General features: G+C 44.8%; 1 pseudogene; it reads left to right on the forward strand.

The window, feature by feature from the left end:
* The first annotated feature begins 1969 nt into the window (after nucleotides 1-1969).
* On the forward strand, nucleotides 1970-17919 carry LOC111960724 (A-kinase anchor protein 1, mitochondrial-like; annotated as a pseudogene).
* Nucleotides 17920-24500: the final 6581 nt, after the last annotated feature.

Consider the following 24500-nt stretch of genomic DNA (forward strand, 5'->3'; position numbering starts at 1 on the left):
CTGTCTTAAGATTGTGTGATACAGAGTTGATTGCATTGAAGTTCTGGTTTGATAAAATTCCAATACGTTTTCCTGATTTCCTACTCACATACACAGAGGTGTCTCTTCTCTCTGGTTGAATGAATTCTACCTGTGAGTTATCTCCTATGGCCAAATGAAAAGTAGTGAGGGGAAATGAGGGCGGCCATTACTTTGTCTGAAAGTCATTGTTCCTCTAAAGTACCAGAGTCATTCACACCCTTCCTCTTGATCATAACTTTTTCATTTATGCATATCAGTAAGGCTATATGGTGGAAGCTCCACCATTACACCGCGTATACCCATCTAGATTCCTGACCCTTAGTGTCTGCAGACATGGAAGGGTTGGGAACGGCTGTTAATGAACAGTCATTGGGACAGGACCTCAATCCCAGATGCCCTTGCGTCAGATCCAAGGGACACTGCACCAAAGACTAGCTTGCACTATGGGAAAGGATAATGATGATATCCATTGATTCAAAACATGTTTTAGAAATGTTGCTCTTAACGAATAATGATTACTTTTGTGTGTGTGTGTGAGTGAGAGAGAGTGTACAAAGCTGTCAAGGCAAAGGGTGGCTACTTTGAAGAATCTCAAATATATAATGGATTTGGATTTGTTTAACACTTCTTTTTGGTTACTACATGATTCCATATGTGTTATTTCATAGTTGTGATGTCTACACTATTATTGTACAATATAGAAAATAGTAAAACTAAATAAAAACCCTGGTATGAGTAGGTGTGTCCAAACTGGTACTGTATCTCAGAACTTAAGAAGGGTACCAAACGCAATTTACACAATTGGATAACAAGGAAACCAAATAAATGAATAAATATTGTTTTTGAATCCATGTGAGAACTAAGATTAGACAACTGTCAGGGCAAATAGCTTGGATGAATTAATCAACAGAGTAACCGTCAGAACATGTCAGTTTTCCATAGGATCTAGAATGGCCTTTTGGTGTCCATTGGGATGACAAGGACATATATRGCGAGTAACCATAGACTCTTAAATGAGTGGTTGGCATGCACTATTCTGATTCACAGGCAAGGGTTTTGTGAAGTTGAATATCATAAAATGTGGCATGTTTTATTTGAGGTGCAAAATATTTTGTCACTGGAGTGTTGTTCCGAATGTTTTTCTTTACGTGGTATATTCACATTTTGTGTACAATTTGAAAATTGTATATTTACTATACTGTAAATACTTGTGATAATATTGTATAATTTCTTTTTTTGTAAAGCAGTAATTTACTGTATAATGTGTATAACACATACATTTAATTATTCCATTGTTAATAAAAGTTTTGCTCTCCACTTAAAAGCCATGATTTGTTAACGCCTACTGAAGTTATTGGTAGTGGAAGTGTTCATGAGGAAAATCTACAATGCAGAGCACAACCAAGGRCTATGGGAGAGTCTCAATTGCATACTCCTCGTGCCCCCGCTCTTCCTCAAACCCCATTGGAGGAAAAGGTCAGAGGGCAGGGACTTCTGGCTTTCTCATCCAATGGGTTTTGAGAAGGTGGCGAGGAGAGAGGACGCAAGGAGAGTGCTATTGAGATAAACCCACATGTTGGCGGCGCACTAATTGGGAAGGACGGGCTATTGGTACTAGCTGTAGCGGAATTTAATGGATTCGTATTTGATGCCATTCCATTTACTCCGTTCCAGACATTATGTGCCGTCCTCCTCCCAGCAGCCTCCACTGGACTTCTCTCGTTGTGTCCAATGAGACAATGTACTGCAAAGACATCAGTTTCATATCAAATTACATTATTTAGTTAAAGGTTAAAGGACTACTGGGAGATAATTGTGTCCTTAATTACGATAAAACTTGACTGCATCTGTCTAACTCCGCGAGACTACCTTCTCTATTGTCGTCTCTCTTCTGCACCATTATCGCGAGGTTTGATCAGCTGTTAGGTCTGTTGTTAGAGTCTAGTGCTTGGACGGTCAACACGTGGGGAGGATAGAGAAAGAGACACAGACACAGTGTAGGGGAACACGTTGGGATTTAGTTGGGCCCGGAAAACGTAACATATCACGATCATTTAATTCACTGTGGCGGCACGGTGGACGTTTAAATACTGTAAGTATAATCCAAAAGTGTTGGTGTAAAATTGACAGCCATGGGCCCACAGATGTCAGATTGATATGTAGTCTGTCTAAATATCTCGGGTTGTTTAGCCGGTTGGCTACAATGTTGCGCTACTAAGTGTTCCATTCCAAGAAATGGAACAGTCGTTGTTTTATTAAATTGGTTTTAAATGGTCTGCCACTTTAGAAATCTGCAGCCCATGTCATTGAGTGTATAATTCACGCAGACATCGAACTATGTAGTTTATTCTGCGTTCTAAAATGACAACGGACTCAAAATATACATTTTATGTTAATTTTGTGGTCTGTAGTCACCATTTTGTGTGTATGAGTTTGCTTGGACGGATCATGTGAATTGCTAGCAAACAAGGTGGCTATCCATCATGTCCAGTTAGCAAGCTAACGTGAAGGTTTCGAGGCCCACGATGCAGAGTTAGCCTAGCATTGCCAGGCTAGCCTACATGGCGACAAGATCATAATGCAAGATATATGCGACGTTTGGTCACGAACTACTGTCTTGATTCTCTGCCAGGACACAATTGAAATGATATTGCCCCTACATTGTAGCGGAACCGTTTGTCGCATGCCTAGCGTCAACACTGAATGGGGTGTCAGTCATAGTTCAGACTCAACGAAGATGGCTAACCGTATTCTAATGGTGGCTTAATGAATTAGGCACGTAAATGCACTGTTTCACCAAGATCTCGACTATATGTTTGGTTAAATCATGAATGTAATAATGTTTTGATTTTTAACTCGTGGTCCATGGGTTTTTAACGGGTTCATCCGTGTTTGTTACAATAGTGTAGGGCTAACTTGATAACGTTACATTGTAAATCATCAAGTGCAGCGGCCTACCATGTTTTTATTACACTCAATGTGTAGGTCATAGCTAGCAAGTTACCATGCCCAGACATTATGCAGCTATTGCTCAAGCACTGGGAGCCTCGAAACTTTGCCAGTTAGCCTACATTTAACCGCGTCATTTGTCAGTCCGCTTTGGAATGACAATGTGTAGCTATAGCCTTGCTGTAGGTTATCAAGTAGCGGTGCATAGGCTATTTCTGAAGCCCCGTAGCAACGTCTAGGCAATTGTAGCCTGACACTTTAATTCAGAGGTCTGGTTTTATGGGACGCTGTCGTTTTGCAATGAAACTGTAATTTAAATATTCGCTATCACAAAATTATTATTATAGGGCCTATAATTAACTATTGATGGTCCCGCATTTTAGAGTACTGCTATGGGAATAATTATCGTAGGATAGCCTACAACTGCGGACCAGAAATCTCTCGACTGGGGGAGAAGCATTATTATCGTAGGTATGCTTTGCAAGGTTGCCTCGTATTCCAAGTGCAGCATCGCTGTGTAATAAACTGCTCGTGCTCGGTGCATTGAATGGTGTGTGAAGTGTGAAGTGTAAAGCAAATGCCGAGTGACCCTTCCCTTGTCTACCTCCAAGGTCGTACATATCTCATCTGGATTCTTTCGAGTCTACAGTCAGGCCTGCTAGGCATGCATATGCAGGCTGTGTGTGGAGTGGAATACGCACACATGGTTGGTGTGCACAGAGCGAAAGACTAACCAAATCCTTGTATTAGGTACTGGAGTAACTGTGTGTAGTTGGCCGTTATTCTAACCTTGTCAAAGGTGAATGTCAGAACAATTTATGACACTGGATTTTCGTTTTTTTTTTTTTTTTTGTATTCCAGAACTTTTCCTGTTGAAAAACAATATCCCAAGTATAAATAAGTACACACACGTAATCGTACCCAAAACGCATACTTCAGGGAGTTGGTCTGATGAGTGCACTCTGATGTCACTGGCCTCCCCTTTGCTTGAGGGAAAAATAGAGGATCACAGGTAGCCTAGTGGTTAGAGCATTGGGCCAGTAACGAAAGGTTGCCAGATCAAATCCCTGAGCTGACAAGGTAAAAATCTGTCGTTCTGCCCCTGAACAATTTGGCCAATATACTACGGCTAAGGGCTGTATCCAGGCACTCGGTGTTGCTTTGTGCATAAGAACAGCCCTTAGCCGTGGTATATTAGCCATATACCACACCCATTAATTTGCTTAAAAATAATATATATATAAAGCCTTTATTACAGAAGACTAAAACAGTTGCATGCATTTTTGAATTGCAGTTAATTTTTTAGGCAAAATATTCAAAGCTCCCTTTGTTTAATTTTAAAACTAAAATGCTTGATTGCATTTCAAAGCATGAATGTCTAGTATGCTGTGTGATGGCATGAATTAATTAATGATTGATTGATACAGTAGCCTTTTTATTGAAATATCAGCCTAAGTAAGGTATTAAGGCTAAACAGGAGACTCTCTTAGGCCTACAACTTGGTGATGGTTATGCTAGGCTGCTATACAAAGCCTACTAATGATAACAACATGACTTATGATAATGAGGATCATGATAATAATTGTAATAAGGAGATCAAGAAAAAGGAGGGTATATGAGTGAGAGCTGCYTGCATATTATGTGACGAACAGGTGCTGTTACAATATTTTTCTGCCTGTTTGGGACAGTGTAAACAACACTAAATAATAAGTAATGCCATTCTGTTCTAACCCCAAAAATTGTAAAGCTTTTATTACAGCATAGCAAAGATTTAAAAACAGCTGAATCTGTGAAATTGCTTTATCTGACATTTTGGCGTTGTGAGAGGCTTGGCGCTGACAGAATCACTAGGATATTAAACAAATACTCAGACAAGCAGGAGCTGTCTTATTTCTTTAGCTATATTTGGAGGATTTTTAAAGCCAAGCACATTTAACAGTTAGGCTATTAGATTATAGACCTGATTAAATTGGAGTTTCCTCTTTACTCAATTTTCTTAGACAATTAGGCTAAGGCAAGAGCTATTTCCTCGTCGCTGCTGCCTCCGCCGCATTGTTGTCAATCCCAATATGCTGGTAAACTTAGCTATTATGCACGTAGCAACATAGGGAAAGGTGCGAATTCTACAGCGCAATGAAGATTGTTTCAGAACCAAGGACGGCGACCATATCTAACTCAGAAGAAAGCGCATTTCTTATAAAATATTAGAATATTTTAGTGTTGCACCATTATTTTTACATAATGCAATTTCACATGTTTTAGGGTGATGGACTGCCATCCCTGTGGCCTCCGCAATGGATTAGTCCACTGAGACAGGTGCCAAMCAGACAGGTGTCTTGTGCACTATGAAAAAAAGGTGAATTGCGACTGCTTAACTGAAGAAATCTTGGTCTACCAAACAGTCAACTAAATTGGGCAGCCCAAATTACATTACACAAACCGTTGCGCCTGGCACCTACAACAATACCCTGTTTAAAGGCACTTAAATATTTTGTCTTGCCCATTGACCCTCTGAATGGAACACATACATAATCCAGGCCTAAAAATCCTTTAACCTGTCTCCTCCCCTTCATCTACACTAATGTGAGTGTGACATCAATAATAGATCATAGCTTTCACCTGGTCAGTCTTTCATGGAAGATCAGGTGTTCTTAATGTTTTGTATACTCAGTGTATGCTAATGATAGAAGCTACACAATAATCTATATAATTTGCCTACAGAGAATATTGAAATGGACAGCAAGGGATGTATAATTTGCTAACCAGGTCCAAGCACCTTGTCATTCACTATGGAACATGCCACCGAGGCTCTGTTTTGATAGAGAAGCTACTGGGTCATGACAAAGGGAGAACAGGTTTTGAAATGGGTTGACACAGGCAATCCTTTTTCCCCCTACTAGTTTGTCTTTTGACCAATCAGATCAGCTCTGGAAATTATCTGATGTGATTGGTTAAAAGACCAAAATTGGTCTCTGTATAAACGCAGCATTGGTGACCATGTCTAAGAAACCCTCATTTTTGATCTCTCTGTCCCACTGAAAACAACCCTGATTTTGGTTTCTCTGGAGGCATTTGAAGGCTACCTGTTTTTCCCCTGCGCATCAACATCTTTACCTGAGTCATTTTTAGGGCAGCCCACCATTCACCTATAATCCTATGTCATTCATCAACAAGCCTCTTATAGGACCCTCCATCAGGTGAAATACGTGATGGACGCATACAAATGGCAGAGGAAAGCCCTCATTTTCTGCCCATTGGAAAGGTCTGTCTGCCTCAGTTTTGGGGTATAAAGAAACTGAAATATGGTTAAAATCCCAGTGACTAGAGCCTCCTCACACACAGTTCACATTCATATAGGCTATCATGGCCCCTGGCTGTCTACCTGTACAGTGTAGACTGACTCTGTCAATTCCAGCTTTACAGTGGCCTGGAACGCGCAGAACACATAGTTCAAAGTCCATGTTCATGGTGATCAGACCTGGCTCGTATGTGTGTGTGTATTGGTGCTTGCTCAGGGGCAGTGGAAGCCCAGCTGCCACACACCCTAGTAGGCTTGGTGAAAGAAGGGAGGGGGGGTGTTCCTTCCTTCTACAGGCTGGACCTGCTCTCGGTCTGTTAAGGAAAGGCATGCACAGACTTCATGTTTTTAGTATGGAGTGCTTTGACCAATCAGCAGTGGAGGAGCTGGACATGCCCAGTAGGTACAGGGAGGTTAAACATTAGCCATGATGGTGGCACAGCCGCTCCTCCTGCTAAAAACTAGATCTTTGTGTTGCAGCTTGTTTTGGTTCACAAGTAGAAACGAATATTACTTCTAAGCCACGGAATTGGGAATTTCTGTCTTTGAACATTTCACAACGAGGCAATAGAAAACCATGGTGTGACCAATGTCTAGTATGGGGCTTTTATAGGCATACATGTATGTTAGGTTCAGGCTGTTGTCTTTCTTCACCYGGAGCTGTTGACAAAAGTGCTGTGTCTTCAGTGTTTTATGTATCCCATAGCATTATGCAGTTCATCAATTCAAGTTGTGTGGCATGAGAAAAAGAATTTGCAGGAATGATTTCACTACTTTACTGTAAGTCATTTGTTAGTCTAGGCCTATTCTCAGGAGTAACGTCTTATCAGGCTTCATTTCAGTAGTTTCTTTGAAGCTCTGCTCCCACCTGTTAACTGCCCTGATAGTTTTTAAAGCATTTATTTCCTTAAAGCCTTTTTGGTAAGTCTTTTTGGCAAAGCTACCATAGGACAGTTTCCTTTTGACCATCACATGTTGTTCTCCCAGTGCCGTGCTTATTGTCAMAGCTGTGTGAACAGGGCTGATGCATTTGGAATCTATTTGCCACTCACACACCCTTCTAGTTGCTGTGGGTGTGATTACACACACTATAGAATACCTGCTATGGTCTTTACACTATATTACCCAGGTTTATTATGCCATTTTTTGGGGTGTGTGTCAAATGAGACACTTAGGCTATTCAAAATGTTAGCCACTTTGTCTTAACTTGAATATCTTGTTTGACACTATAATCCTGCACTCCAAATGAGTGAAACTGAAAGACTCACAGTTCTCCCTCCAGTAAGCTAACCTCAGCCTTTCTCGCTCTCTTTCTCCCTCTCGCTCTACAGGTGTAGCTGCTAGGGTCCTGAGGAGATGCCACTGAGGTTCCGGTCTATTGTCCCGTACACGCTGCCTGGAGTGCTGGCGCTTATAGGCTGGTGGTGGTACATCTCACGCAAGAAAGAGCGAATCACCAACCATGACAGTGAGGAGGGGGCAGCGGCCATGGGCCTGCTGGCGTCCCCGGCCCCCAGTGACGGCAGCAACGGCCTGGTAGAGAAAGGGATAGTGTCCCTCTGCGCCAAAGCCACTACCCCCACAACCAGCAGCTGCAGAGAGAGAACAGGCAGCGGCAGAGTCAGACCATCCAAGGCCAAAGAGCAAAGGTCAACAGAACAGGAGGTCGTAGCACAGATTCACATCCCGGCCATTAAGGCCCAGGCAGTAGAGGTACAGAGTACATGTTCACCTACAGAGAGGACCTCCCACCACCCAGACAGAGCCAACGCAGTCACAGACCCTTGTGTAGATAGGTGCCAACAGACACCCAGGAACAGTTCTTCTCCTGCAGCCTCACCCTTACCAACACAGACCAGGAAGGAGAGCTGGGCTCTCCAGGGAGAACACGGAGCCACTGGGCAGAGACCGCCAGTCGCCATTGCCTATGTTACAAAGCTGGTGAAATCAACGTTTACTGAGCAGGTCCCTGCTTCAGTGAAGGAGGCCACAGCATCAGAAGCACTTGTACTCTCCCAGAAGGCCCATGCCACGACTAGTTCCTCCACAGCAGCAGACCTGATGAATGCAGAGAGGCCTGAGCCAGAGGGGGAGGTGGCAGCAGCACATGAGGCAGCAGTGGCCTTCACCCAGAACCTACAAGTGGAGCTGGTGGCTAAAGATGCCCTCCTGGTCCCCTCCAGCAGTACCAAAGATGAGCTGCCCTCCTCGTCCTTCATCCCAGCTGAGACACCGGCCCAGGCACTGAAAGTAGTCACACATGAGCCTCTTTTCCCAGAGACCCCCACATCTTCGCAGGGCTACCATGCTGTTGTGACTAGTACTTCGGCCTTCCCAGCCCAAGGCCCCCAGCAGGAGAACGGGGCCCCCTGCAGCAGCGAGGAGCTGGAGGACCTGGCAGCAGGTCTGATCACTGAGGTCATCTGGGCAGCCACCCAGGAGGTCCTCAGTGTTACCTCCTGTCCAGAGACCTGGCTCGGCCAATCCGCTGCTGAGCCCTGCTGCAGAAGCACCCCGCTGGCCAATGGGAGGCCATGCTCTGAGCAAGAGCCACTCACAAGGAACATGGAGGAAGGGCCCTCCCCAATAAGCCACGCTGAGACGGAGTGGAGAGCGCAGCAGAAAGAAGGGATGCCCAACGGTTGCCCGCCCGCCCCGGCATGGGAGCCAATGGGGACAGCAAACGCACTGAATAACCCCTGGGCGGCAGCAGCAGCATCCTCGCAGGAGGGGAGGCGTGAGGCCAGCAGCGTACCTGTCAACCTGGACAAACTGAAGGGAAATGAAGGGGCGATGGTGGCCGAGGACTCAGCCTGCAGTACGTGCCACTCTGAGGATGGGGTCAGCATTGAGGACCAGCAGAGCAGGGAGAGCCAGGAGGATCTGATCCAGGTGTCAGGGATGTCTGAGGGGGAGGGTGGTCTGCGCCAGGCCCCAGAAGAGGTAGTGCCCACGGAACAAGTGATGGCAGCCCTACCAGGCCATGTGCTGGGGGCTGTTGGCGAAGTGAAGAGGCTCAACGGGATGGCCCTGAGGAACGGTTCTCACGGGATGAGTGAGACTGAGACCGATCAGTCTGGAGGTAGGATTACAGACCACACCATGTAGTAGAGTCAGGCTCATAGCAGCACTGATCTACACATGGCTTCTCAGCTGCTCAAATTCCCAAACAGCGTGTGATGGAGGCTCAGAACACACTCATTGACTCTCTTCTGTCGTAGGGTCTCTCTTCCCTACGTGGAACTAAGGCCTCCTTTTTCATTATTTGTAGTTTCTCCAGACATTGGGGCAAACTAAGGGCAGAACAAGAGTGCCTTCTGTGTCATCACAGAGAGCCCTTTGTTCAACATTAYKWTACATCTAACAACATTAAAAAGCTGAGGGGAATATTTGATTGCATGGACTATCATTTGGAAAGTCACCGGCTTTGGTCTTAGATCTGGTAAAATAACTATTCAGAAGTAGGCAAGTCTGTGTGAATTGTGGCTAGGGAATTTAATGGTCTCTGCTTCTGTGCTGTACCTTTCCAATTCTAACTAATGAGATCGCAAAATAGTAGCTGTAAGAGTAAATGTCTGAAGTGGGCAACCTGTTTTGGCCCATCTAAGAAATGCTTGCAGAATCATGTTGTGACTACTAGCTAGTCTGCCACCAGCAAAAGAAAAAGCATACAGTTGAGGTGATAGTATTCTTTACTTAATGTTCTTTGCTGTTGATGGTGGCTAATACAGAACAGTGTGGTGGCTAGTTACCCTTCATAGTGTAGGTTGAAGTTAGTCTTTAGATGCTGTTTTACTACTTACCACCCTGAGGATATAGGGACTCTAGCTGTGTTTCTACTAGATACCACCCTGAGGATATAGGGACTCTAGCTGTGTTTCTACTAGATACCACCCTGAGGATATAGGACTCTAGCTGTGTTCTACTAGATACCACCTGAGGATATAGGGACTCTAGCTGTGTTTCTACTAGATACCACCCTGAAGGCTATAGGGACTCTAGCTGTGTTTCTACTAGATACCACCCTGAGGCTATAGGGACTCTGCTGTGTTTCTACTAGATACCACCCTGAGGCTATAGGGACTCTAGCTGTGTTTCTACTAGATACCACCCTGAGGATATAGGGACTCTAGCTGTGTTTACTAGATACCACCCTGAGGATATAGGGACTCTAGCTGTGTTTCTACTAGATACCACCCTGAGGATATAGGGACTCTAGCTGTGTTTTCTACTAGATACCACCTGAGGATATAGGGACTCTAGCTGTGTTTCTACTAGATACCACCCTGAGGATATAGGGACTTCTAGCTGTGTTTCTACTAGATACCACCCTGAGGAATAGGGACTCTAGCTGTGTTTCTACTAGATACCACCCTGAGGCTATAGGGACTCTAGCTGTGTTTCTACTAGATACCACCCTGAGGCTATAGGGACTCTAGCTGTGTTTCTACTAGATACCACCCTGAGGCTATAGGGACTCTAGCTGTGTTTCTACTAGATACCACCCTGAGGATATAGGGACTCTAGCTGTGTTTCTACTAGATACCACCCTGAGGCTATAGGGACTCTAGCTGTGTTTCTACTAGATACCACCCTGAGGCTATAGGACTCTAGCTGTGTTTCTACTAGATACACCCTGAGGCTTAGGGACTCTAGCTGTGTTTCTACTAGATACACCTGAGGATATAGGGACTCTAGCTGTGTTTCTACTAGATACCACCCTGAGGATATAGGGACTTCTAGCTGTGTTTCTACTAGATACCACCCTGAGGATATAGGGACTCTAGCTGTGTTTCTACTAGATACCACCCTGAGGATATAGGGACTCTAGCTGTGTTTCTACTAGATACCACCCTGAGGCTATAGGGACTCTAGCTGTGTTTCACTAGATACCACCCTGAGGATATAGGGACTCTAGCTGTGTTTCTACTAGATACCACCTGAGGTATAGGGACTCTAGCTGTGTTTCACTAGATACCACCCTGAGGATATAGGGACTCTAGCTGTGTTTCTACTAGATACCACCCTGAGGATATAGGGACTCTAGCTGTGTTTTCTACTAGATACCACCCTGAGGATATAGGGACTCTAGCTGTGTTTCTACTAGATACCACCCTGAGGATATAGGGACTCTAGCTGTGTTTCTACTAGATACCACCCTGAGGATATAGGGACTCTAGCTGTGTTTCTACTAGATACCACCCTGAGGCTATAGGGACTCTAGCTGTGTTTCTACTAGATACCACCCTGAGGCTATAGGGACTCTAGCTGTGTTTCTACTAGATACCACCCTGAGGCTATAGGGACTCTAGCTGTGTTTCTACTAGATACCACCCTGAGGATATAGGGACTCTAGCTGTTTTTCGACTAGATACCACCCTGAGGATATAGGACTCTAGCTGTGTTTCTACTAGATACCACCCTGAGGATATAGGGACTCTAGCTGTGTTTCTACTAGATACCACCCTGAGGATATAGGGACTCTAGCTGTGTTTCTACTAGATACCACCCTGAGGATATAGGGACTCTAGCTGTGTTTCTACTAGATACCACCCTGAGGATATAGGGACTCTAGCTGTGTTTCTACTAGATACCACCCTGAGGCTATAGGGACTCTAGCTGTGTTTCTACTAGATACCACCCTGGGCTATAGGGACTCTAGCTGTGTTTCTACTAGATACCACCTGAGGCTATAGGGACTCTAGCTGTGTTTCTACTAGATACCACCCTGAGGATATAGGGACTCTAGCTGTGTTTCTACTAGATACCACCCTGAGGCTATAGGGACTCTGCTGTGTTTCTACTAGATACCACCCTGAGGCTATAGGGACTCTAGCTGTGTTTCTACTAGATACACCCTGAGGCTTAGGGACTCTAGCTGTGTTTCTACTAGATACCACCCTGAGGATATAGGGACTCTAGCTGTGTTTCTACTAGATACCACCCTGAGGATATAGGGACTCTAGCTGTGTTTCTACTAGATACCACCCTGAGGTATAGGACTCTAGCTGTGTTTCTACTAGATACCACCCTGAGGTATAGGGACTCTAGCTGTGTTTCTACTAGATACCACCCTGAGGCTATAGGGACTCTAGCTGTGTTTCACTAGATACCACCCTGAGGATAGGGACTCTAGCTGTGTTTCTACTAGATACCACCCTGAGGATATAGGGACTCTAGCTGTGTTTCACTAGATACCACCCTGAGGTATAGGGCTCTAGCTGTGTTTCTACTAGATACCCCCTGAGTATAGGACTCTAGCTGTTTTCTACTAGATACCACCCTGAGGATATAGGGACTCTAGCTGTGTTTCTACTAGATACCACCCTGAGGATATAGGGACTTAGCTGTGTTTCTACTAGATACCACCCTGAGGCTATAGGGACTCTAGCTGTGTTTCACTAGATACCACCCTGAGGATATAGGGACTCTAGCTGTGTTTCACTAGATACCACCCTGAGGCTTAGGGATCAGCTGTGTTTCTACTAGATACCACCCGAGGATATAGGGACTCTAGCTGTGTTTTTCACTAGATACCACCCTGAGGATATAGGGACTCTAGCTGTGTTTCTACTAGATACCACCCTGAGGCTATAGGGACTCTAGCTGTGTTTCTACTAGATACCACCCTGAGGATATAGGGACTTCTAGCTGTGTTTCTACTAGATACCACCCTGAGGTATAGGGACTCTAGCTGTGTTTCTACTAGATACCACCCTGAGGCTATAGGGACTCTAGCTGTGTTTCACTAGATACCACCCTGAGGATATAGGGACTCTAGCTGTGTTTCACTAGATACCACCCTGGGCTTAGGGACTCAGCTGTGTTTCTACTAGATACCACCCTGAGGATATAGGGACTCTAGCTGTGTTTCTACTAGATACCACCCTGAGGATATAGGGACTCTACTGTGTTTCTACTAGATACCACCCTGAGGTATAGGGACTCTAGCTGTGTTTCTACTAGATACCACCCTGAGGCATATAGGGACTCTAGCTGTGTTTCTACTAGATACCACCTGAGGATGTAGGGACTCTAGCTGTGTTTCTACTAGATACCACCCTGAGGCTGTAGGGACTCTAGCTGTGTTTCACTAGATACCACCCTGAGGCTATAGGGACTCTAGCTGTGTTTCTACTAGATACCACCCTGAGGCTAGTAGGGACTCTAGCTGTGTTTCTACTAGATACCACCCTGGGCTTAGGGACTCTAGCTGTGTTTCTACTAGATACCACCCTGAGGCTTAGGGACTCTAGCTGTGTTTCTACTAGATACCACCCTGAGGCTATAGGGACTCTAGCTGTGTTTCACTAGATACCACCCTGAGGCTATAGGGACTCTAGCTGTGTTTCGACTAGATACCACCCTGAGGCTATAGGGACTCTAGCTGTGTTTTCACGACTAGATACCCCTGAGGCTATAGGACTCTAGCTGTGTTTCGACTAGATACCACCCTGAGGCTATAGGGACTCTAGCTGTGTTTCTACTAGATACCACCCTGAGGCTAGTAGGACTCTAGCTGTGTTTCTACTAGATACCACCCTGCGAGGCTATAGGGACTCTAGCTGTGTTTTCGACTAGATACCACCCCGAGGCTATAGGGACTCTAGCTGTGTTTCTACTAGATACACCCTGAGGCTATAGGGACTCTAGCTGTGTTTCGACTAGATACCACCCTGAGGCTATAGGGACTCTAGCTGTGTTTCTACTAGATACCACCCTGAGGCTATAGGGACTCTAGCTGTGTTTCTACTAGATACCACCCCGAGGCTGTAGGGACTCTTAGCTGTGGTTTCTACTAGATACCACCCTGAGGCTATAGGGACTCTAGCTGTGTTTCGACTAGATACCACCCTGAGGCTATAGGGACTCTAGCTGTGTTTCTACTAGATACCACCCTGAGGCTGTAGGGACTCTAGCTGTGTTTCTACTAGATACCACCCTGAGGCTGTAGGGACTCTAGCTGTGTTTGGGGAGCTGTACTTTTTGCTAAGGGGGCAAGTTGTGATGTCACAAACGGGAAGAACCACACCTAAAGCCTGCTGGGTGTTCCTGAAAAGGTTAGCGGTCACACAGAAGGTGAAGACTCATAACAGTCCAGTGAAGGTGTCATTGTGTTTCTGGTCTGTCAGAGCAGGACTGGGATCAGATATTCCTGGTAAGAGCCATAGTGGTGTGCACGTGTGGGTGGACTTTGGATTAATGTTGGGTTAGTGGCCGTTATGCCCTGTGTGTGATTTGTTTGATTAACAGCTCAATGACTTATGTGTGGGGTGGGTGATCTGCTGTATGTGTCTTAAACTTTGAGTTGTGTGTGTAAATGTGCAGGTGTCTATCTTTATTTWATMTAATTTTTTTACATTTATCCAGTTTTTGTTTTTTAGGGTACATGTTTAGGTTAGACTCCAGTCATGTTTGGATGAGTAATTGTGAGTTGGTAAAAGACCTGTCTGACTCAGGACTGTGTGTGTGTCTGGATGTGTTCAGGCTCGGATGTGAACAGTATGGACTCGGTGGATAGTGGCTGCACCATGGGGGCTAGGGACAGTAGTGGCAGCCCTGCCATGGCTCTGGGCTCTGAACTTATCGTTTGGGAGATTGAGGTGCCAAAGGTGAGCCTGCTCCATCCCAACACCCACACCCAGAGACTTGACTACTATTCAGAGGAAAATCCACTAGTTCCTTAGAAATGAGTCTCTTATCACATTCATTCTAACCCAATATCTCCTTGTAATGTCTTCTTCCGTTTCTGTTCTCTCGCTCTCTCAGCATCTGGTGGGTCGGTTAATTGGGAAACAGGGGCGATACGTGAGCTTCCTGAAGCAAAGCTCTGGTGCAAAGATCTACATCTCCACACCTGCCTTACACTCAAGAGTTCCAGATCTGCCACATAGAGGGTGAGTGGGGTAGTCTCTCCTGTCAGGAGCAAATGAGTCACTTGGCTCTAGATAGTGTACTGGTAGTAGAATTCTGCTGTTTTAATGTGTGCCCTACTAGGCTCCAGCAGCAGGTGACAAAGCATTGTCCCTGATCGGGAAGAAGTTTAAGGATTTGAACCTGACCAACCTCTATGCCCCCCACCTCTGCCGCTCACGCTGCCCTCGCTGCCCATGACTCCTGGGTGGAGCATGGTACCTAGAGAGCCTGGAGGGTTGTGCAGGGTTCCCTTCTCTCCGTCTCTGTCTTTCTGTCTCTCTCCGTCTCTCAAATCTGTTCAAACATGCTTTATTTGCACGACAGTTAAGGTGCTGCTAATTGATTTGAAAGAAAGTGGTTTAACATAAGAATGAGATGTCTGCCTTATGGCTTCCATTTGAAAGTGTTAACTTAACTCTGTTTCTTCTCTCAGCTCCTGCTCCCCAGCGGTGTAACCGTGGAGGTGATCGTAGTGAACATTGTATCGGCGGGTCACCTCTTCGTCCAGCAGCACACACACCCTACGTACCACGCCCTGCGCAGCCTGGACCAGCAGATGTTCCTGTGTTACTCCCAGCCAGAGACACCACCCTGCCCTCGCCTGCTGAGGGTAAGAGACCCCCAAGGAGGACGTGCATGGATGGATGTCTTTTGAACCAGCTTTGTGTGTGTAATCCAGACTCGATGCTTACCCTCTCTCTGTCTCAGTGGGGGTGATCTGTGCGGCGCCGGCCTGGCCCGGTGAGGAAGCCTGGTGGAGAGCCCAGGTCATCTCCTTCTACAAAGAGACCAGCGAGGTTGAGATCCGATATGTGGACTACGGCGGCTATGACCGAGTGAAGATTGACACACTACGGCAAATAAGGTGAGCCCTCAGACTCTGAAGGCTGAAAAAGCATGTCTAGTTGATGCACATTTTCAGAGTTGCGAGCAATTTCTWTCCAACTCAAGTCTATTCAGAGAAAGTTGTCAGAACTGGAATTCAGAAGAACTCCATACTTTTCCATACTTTTTTCATTTCCATTTCCATACTTTCAAAGCTGTTTTCATTCCATTTTCCTTAATTTCTTTCCGAAGTTGACTTGTTTAGGTAAAATAGACACCAGTCCTGCTAGGTATAGTAGCCCGTCATTGTAAATAAGAATGTTCTTAACTGACTTGCCTAGTTAAATATAAGTCCAAAAAAAAAAWATAGTATTCATTCAACCCTTTTTGTTATGAAATTGTGCCCCCCTCTGGTCAAAAAGTTTAGTCATATTTAGAGAGAACAGAATGTTATGTAAGAAGGGATGGTGTGTCTTTCTGCACACTGACTGAATGCTCTAAAATCTGTCTTTTCAGGTCAGACTTCGTAACATTACCGTTCCAAGGTGCAGAAGTATTACTGGACAACATCGCCCCCCTTCCAGGTAACATCAAATAGCTAAATAAAATGACATGGTATCACATCACAATTGATAATGTCAAATAGCTAAATAAAATGACATGGTACAGTTTACTTGCGATAGATGTCTTATTCTCAAGGACACTCTCCAAAATCAAGAAACTTTCCCAATTGAATGTCAAACTGTTCCAAAGTCAGCCTGCCTGTGGAAGGTCATCGAATCTGCTGTTGTCATTTATGTTAACAAGTCTGTAAATGCATCCATCCACAGGAGAGAAGAGCTTTTCAACTGAGGCCTCCTCTGCACTGGAGGAGATGACGAGAGGGGTAGCACTGCTTGCACAGGTACCAAAAATACAGCATCCAGCACCAGGCAGCTAACTGGAAGACACTGTACTATACTGTACTTTAATGCACTGTACTATACTGTACTTTAATATACTGTACTTTAATGCACTACTATACTGTACTCTACTGTACTGCACTATACTGTACTGCACTATACTGTACTGTAATGTACTGTACGCTCCACAGAAGGTAATTGGTTGCTCTTCTGGCTGTTTCCTTTCTTCCAGGTCACAAACTACGACAACAACACTGGTCTCCCATTGGTTCAGATGTGGAACATGGTTGGAGAAGAGGTACGGTGATCATGGGATTTGGCATGAAATTGTTAACTTTTTTGGAAGTTTCGACAAAGTGTTTGAAATATTTCAGTGTAATTGTGAGCATTTCTATTTGGTGAAGTGGATTTTCTTTCATTGTGGTGTATGGTTCATAAGCGTCTGTATTTAACAATGCAAGACATTTTCACCTAAACATTCTGATGGCTGGTAAACCACTCGGTATCAATTGTTATTTTACACTAATATGATGAATCTATCTTTCTCTCCATTTCCATCCAGCTGGTATCAGTTAACCGCACGCTGGCAGAGCGAGTGTTGGGTACCTGGGTGGACAGCTTTTGAACCTCGCTGCCCCCCACCCATCAACCCCTTCTCAGTTTTACCACACCCCTCCTAGATCCCTTCTTCTGACCTAATCTCTGGAGTCTGACCCAACCAGCCCTCCAGAAACACCCATAACACTTCAATGGAACAACACAACCACTGGATTTGGGAATAATTTGTTTTTTGGGGGGGCTTTTTTACACCAGATTTCACAAAGAAATAAAAATGGTTGTATGCAGAAAAAATATGAAGTACTGCTTCAGAATAAGCCAACTCCCCTCCTCTCCTCCCCCACACACCAAAATAACTTAAAGAAGGAAAATAAAGTACTTGTACATTTTAAAAATAGATCTATATTGTAACTAAAGGTCGATCTGATTTTTCGTCCTACCTGACATTTCACTCCACAACTTTGCCTGTGGATTCTCATCATGCTGTGGATGTATAACTCAATAGGAAACAGTGTCAATGGAGAACTAACCTCACTATCAGCTGTAATTACATGTATACACTTGTATAGTGATATGAAAGGAATTGGGCTTTAAAGACTGGGCTGAGTGGGGGGGTTTCTATATTATTGTACGTAGTGCAGTAGCCAGTCCCCATTTGGTCTCATCATGACAGCCGTGGACATACAGGCCTGGGGGGCTAAGAATGGCGTCTGGATTCATGGTTGTGACTGACGCCCTCGTCTGTGGAGACAAATGTAGATCTCAGCTTTTTTGCCGCTAACCACAGTCAAGGAAATGGACAGGGTGGGGGATTCCTTTCTCCGACCACCTGACTTGGGTGAGTGACTGGGAGAATGTGCAGAACCGGGATCCCAGGAGTCGCGTGAAGGCCTGCTCATCTGCCCTGGCCTCTCCAGTCTGTACAACACTGTGGCCTTATGGAGAAACCAAACGGGCTTCCTTTTCTGGGATCTCCAACTGACCTGCAAGCAGACCAGACTGACCCCTCTTTCCCCATGCAATCGCTGGTTGCCTTCAGCGTCTATCCATTGTCCTGCCTGGCATCTCAAGCTGATGCACTCACCACTACATTTCAGATCCACTACTGTTGTCTGGCACTGGAGTTGTTGAGTAGTCTGGGACATGACATGGAAGGGTAGGGGTGCACTACCCCCCCCCCCCCCCCCTTCTTGACTGACTCCAGGGGCCTCGTGCAACTCTTGGTTCAACTGTCTAAGGATTTTGAGAGAGGACACCACTGTGCGGTTAACATTGGTGTGTGTGTGTGTGTGGAAACACTACAGCCACGGACAGGCCTCTGATACCTGACCAGGAACTCTTACAAAGCATCTTACGTTAGCCCTGCTCAGTCAGGATAGGCCCAGTGCTTATATTAAAATCAGTCTGTCTTCTAATATGCATGTTAACCTGCCCAGGTCTGCGTCCCTCTTATCGTCTTCACTGTGTTTTCTTCTACATACTTTTACCCCGTAACATTATTACACTTTACATTTGTGCAGTTGCAGTTTCCATACTTACAAGCAGTTTAATCGATCCAAAATGAAGTCTTGCTGACAACACGAGGGTTGACTGTTTTTGTAGCCCCTTTGCACTGTGGGAAATTAGGTCCTTGACGGTACCGGTCCTCTTCACTCAGCAGCGTATGAAAGTGCAGTATAGAGAAAGTGAGCCATGAGAATCAGTCTCTCACACTGCAGATATTATTGTAAAAGATGGCTTCATACTGTATATCTGCTTTGGTCTTGTTGGGTTTTGCATAGGAATTAATTGCTTTGTCATTTATTGAACAGAATACACTTAAATATTTAACTGCTTATTTTTCCTGATGGGTGGTGTTGTCGTCGCCCCCCCGAATTGAATTGCTCTGGTAATAAGACAGCTTCCGTCCCTCTGCTTGGTCTTATTGAAGTTAAGAACCAGGATAGATTTTGGATAGTACCTAATGGTTTCGCTTGACTATTCCTGCATTACTATTAAACTTGACAGCGTTGGCATGTAAACCACATGACAATACTTACCTCCTATACATATTGATCACATAGGTTAACTGCACTTTATCAACCTTGCTACTAGAGTATATATTTCACACATTTTGTGGGATTGATTGAACCATGTTTCAGGAATGGTTAGTTATGAGGTTGATGCACATGCTGCTAGTTCAGAAGGCAGCTGRTGCAAGGTGTTTTTAAAAGTCAGTTATTAGTCAGTCCAGTGTTTACTGTATCTCCCCTACCTGATAACTGTTAATGTTTCTAGAACCATAGGAAATAAGGCTTCTAGCTACTATACTGAACAAAAATATAAACGTYAAATGTTGGTCCCATGAGCTGAAATAAAATAACCCAGAAATGTTACATATGCACGAAGAGCGTATTTCTCTCAAATGTTGTACACAAGTTTGTTTCCATTCGTGTTAGTGCGCATTTCTCCTTTGCCAAGATAATTAATCCACCTGACAAGTGTGGCATATCAAGAAGCTGATTAAACAGCATGATCATTACACAGGTGCACCTTGTGCTGGGGGACAATAAAAGACCACTATAATGTGCTGTTTTTATTCACACAACACAATGCCACAGATGTCTCAAGTTTTGAGGGAGTGTGCAATTGGCATGCTGACTGCAGGAATGTCCAACTGAGCTGTTGCCGGAGAAGTTTGTTAATTTCTCTACCATAAGCCGCCTCCAACATCGTTTTAGAGAATTTGGCAGTACGTCCAACCGGCCTCACAACCACAGACCACATGTAAACACGCCAGCCCAGGACCTCCACATCTGGTTTCTTAATTTCTTTCTGTAATAGTGCCCTTTTGTGGGGGGGGAAACTATTCTGATTGGCTGGGACTGGTGGGCCTGGGAGGCCTATGTCCTCCCAGGCCCAACAATGGCTGCACCCCTGCCCAGTCATGTAAATCCATAAATTAGGGGCTAATGAATTTATTTAAATTTACTGATTTCCTTCTATGAACTGTAACTCAGTAAAATCTTTGAGATTGTTGCATGTTGGGTTTTTGTTCAGTTCAAGGGATTTACATGTCATGGCTTGCTTGGGTTAGAGTCCAAAGCTGGCGTGGAGCAGGAGCCATATTGTTTGATATTTTCAGCCCCTTAACTTCATGTTTCAAAGAGCCATTTCAATCAATGTCCTCTCCTCTTTGATTCCAGCTTGATTATGTCACAATCAGTATAGATTAATTACTCCATTGATCCAAATGACACCCTTCTGTCCTGTCACCCAAACTCCTATCATGCTTGATCGAACTAGAATTATTTCTTGACTTGTGCAGGTCTGTGTAAATAAGATATTTCACTGGACTTTTGTATAACACTGGAAACAAAGGGAACATGTTTTTGTTTTTTTGTTGTTTTTGGTTCACCCCTTCCAAAACCGCTCATTGTTCTGTTGGTAGGACTGGTTTGAAGTGTTTGCTTAGCTAGATAATTAATCATTTGATTATTTAAATGAGTAAGAAATCCTGCCCAGAGCATTTAACATGTACAGGTCAGTTTTTGCGAGGCTCATCAAAGGTTTGGTTCTTGGTTGTACAGATCTATAAAAAAATAAAATAAAGTTATAAAAAATGCTACTCTTATGTTCTGAAAATGTTTGATTGTCTCTACATTACACCATATATGTGGAGGTGAACATCTAGTATACAGTTTATCATTTTGTCCAAGCAGTGTCGATTCAATACTCCCACATGCACATAATCACATATAGGACTTTATGACAACTGCTGATGTAAAAAGGGATTTATAAAATGTGATTGAAATTTCAAAGCAAAGAGTTAAAGGGCAACTCCACCACTTTTCAACCTAATTTTCATTGTCTCTCATTGTTTACATATGTGAAAACAGTTCATTTCTACATTTTATAGAAAAAAATAGAGCCTGATATAGAGGTCCTGGATGGCAGGGAGCTGTGCCCAGTGAAATACCGGGCTGTACGCACTACTCTCTGCAGCGCCTTGCGGTCGGATGCCAAGCAGTTGCCATACCAAGCGGTGATGCAGTTAGTCAAGATTCTCTCAATAGAGCTGTAGAACCTTTTGAGGATCTTAGGTCCCATGACAAATCTTTTCAGCCTCCTGAATGGTGTTGTACGTTGCCTTCTTCACGACTGTGTTGGTCTGTGTGTGGATCATTAAAATTCCTTAGTGATGTGGACACCGAGGAACTTGAAGCTCTCGACCCGGTCCACTACAGCACCGTGGATGGGGGTGTGCTTAGCCCTCCATTTCCTGTAGTCCACATTCAGCTCCTTTGTATTGCTGATGTTGAGGGAAAGGTTGTTGTCCTCGCACCACACTGCTATGTCAAGTCAAATCAAATTGTATTGGTCACATACACATCGTTTGCAGATGTTATTTCGAGTGTAACGAAATGCTAATGCTTCTAGATCCGATAGTGCAGCAGTATCTAACAGTTCCACATCAAAACTAAATAGAAATCAAGTAAAGGAATAGGATAAGTATCTAACAATTCCACAACAAAACATATCTAACAATATCTAACAATTCCAACAMTATCTAACAATTCCACAACAAAACATAATACAATCTAGTAAAGGAATGGAATAAGAATAAATAAGTATAAAATATATGGATGAGCAGTGACAGAGCGGCTACGATGAATTAGATAGTGAATGATACAGTATACATTATATACATATGAGATGAGTAATGCGAGATATGTACACATTCTTAAAGCCGCATTATTAAAGTGACTACTGTTCCATTTATTAAAGTGGACAATGATATCAAGCAGTCGCCTCTGTGCTAGTGGTGGCTGTTTAACAATCTGATGGCCTTGAGATAGGAGCTGTTTTTCAATCTCTGTCCCAGCTTTGATGCACTTGTACTGACCTCGCCTTCTGGATGATAGCGGGGTGAACAGGCAGTGGCTCGAGTGGTTGTTGTACTTGATGATCTTTTTTGACTTCCTGTGACATCAGTGTTGTAGGTGTCCTGGAGAGCAGGTKATTTGCCTCCGGTGATGCGTTSTGCAGACTGCACCACCCTCTGGAGAGCCTTGCAGTTGTGGGCGGTGCAGTTGTCGTACCAGGCGGTGATACAACCCGACAGGATGCTCTCAATTGTGCACCTGTAAAAGTTAGTGAGGGTTTTCGGAGACAAGCCAKATTTTTCAGCCTCCTGAGGTTGAAGAGGCGCAGTTGCGCCTTCTTCACCARGCTGTCTGTGTGTGTGGACCATTTCAGTTTGTCTGTGATATGAACACCGGGGAACTTAACTTTCCACCTTCTCCACTGCTTTCCCGTCGATGTGGATTGGGGGCTGCTCCCTTTGCTGTTTCCTGAAGTCCATGATCATCTCTTTGGTTTGCTGACATTGAGTGAGAGGTTATTTTCCTGACACCACACTCCGAGAGCCCTCACCTCCTCCCTGTAGACTGTCTCGTCYTTGTTGGTAATCAAGRCTACCACTGTGGTGTCATCTGCAAACTTGATGATTGAGTTGGAGGCATGCATGGCCACGCAGTCGTGGGTGAACAGGGAGTACAGGAGGGGGCTGAGCACGCACCCTTGTGGAGCCCCGGTGTTGAGGATCAGCGAAGTGGAGATGTTGTTTCCTACATTCACCACCTGGGGGCGGTCCGTCAGGAATTCCAGGACTCAGTTGCACAGGGCAGAGTCGAGACCCAAGGTCTCAAGCTTAATGAGGAGTTTGTAGGGTGCTATGGTGTTGAATGCTGAGCTGTAGTCAATGAACAGCATTCTTACATAGGTATTACTCTTGTCCAGATGGGATAGGGCAGTGTGCAGTGTGATGGCGATTGCATCGTCTGTGGACCTATTGGGGTGGTAAGCAAATTGAAGTGGGTCTAGGGTGACCGGTAGGGTGGAGGTGATATGATCCTTGACTAGTCTCTCAAAGCACTTCATGATGACAGAAGTGAGTGCTACGGGGTGATAGTCATTTAGTTCAGTTACCTTAGCTTTCTTTGGAACTGGAACAATGGTGGCCATCTTGAAGCATGTGGGGACAGCAGACTGGGATAGGGATTGATTGAATATGTCCGTAAACACACCAGCCAGCTGGTCTGGGCATGCTCTGAGGACGAGGCTAGGGATGCCGTCTGGGCCGGCAGCCCTGCGAAGGTTAACACGTTTAAATGTTTTACTCACGTCGACCACGGAGAAGGAGAGCCCACAGTCTTAGGTAGCGGGCCGCGTCGGTAGCACTGTATTGTCCTCAAAGCGTGCAAAGAAGTTGTTTAATTTGTCTGGAAGCAAGACGTCGATGTCTGCAACGGGGCTGGTTTTCTCTTTGTAGTCTGTGATTGTCTGTAGACCCTGCCACATATGTCTCGTGTTTGAGCTGTTGAATTGTGACTCCACTTTGTCTCTGTACTGACGTTTTGCCTGTTTGATTGCCTTACGGAGGGAATAACTACACTGTTTGTATTCTGTCATATTTTCAGTCGCCTTGCCATGATTAAATGCTGTGGTACGTGCTTTCAGCTTTGCGCGAATGCTGCRATCAATCCATGGTTTCTGGTTAGGGAAGGTCTTAATAGTCACAACGGGTACAACATCTCCTACACACTTCCTTATAAACTCGCTCACCGAGTCAGCGTATACATCAATGTTGTTGTCTGAGGCTACCCGGAACATATCCCAGTCCACGTGATTGAAGCAATCTTGAAGCGTGGAATCCGATTGGTCAGTCCAGCGTTGGATAGGCCTAAGCACAGGCGCTTCCTGTTTTAGTTTCTGCCTATAGGAGGGGAGCAACAAGATGGAGTCATGGTCAGATTTGCCAAAAGGAGGGCGGGGGAGGGCTTTGTATGCATTGCAGAAGTTAGAGTAGCAATGGTCGAGCGTGTTACTCGCTCGTGTACAGCAATCGATATGCTGATAGAATTTAGGTAGAATTGTTCTCAAATTAGCTTAGTTAAAATCCCCAGCTACAATAAATGCAGCCTCAGGATATATGCTTTCCAGTTTGCATAAAGTCCAGTGAAGTTCCTTGATGGCCGTCTTGGTATCCG

The sequence above is a fragment of the Salvelinus sp. IW2-2015 genome, linkage group LG4p, assembly GCF_002910315.2.
Source record: "Salvelinus sp. IW2-2015 linkage group LG4p, ASM291031v2, whole genome shotgun sequence".
NCBI classification, from domain to species: domain Eukaryota; kingdom Metazoa; phylum Chordata; class Actinopteri; order Salmoniformes; family Salmonidae; genus Salvelinus; species Salvelinus sp. IW2-2015.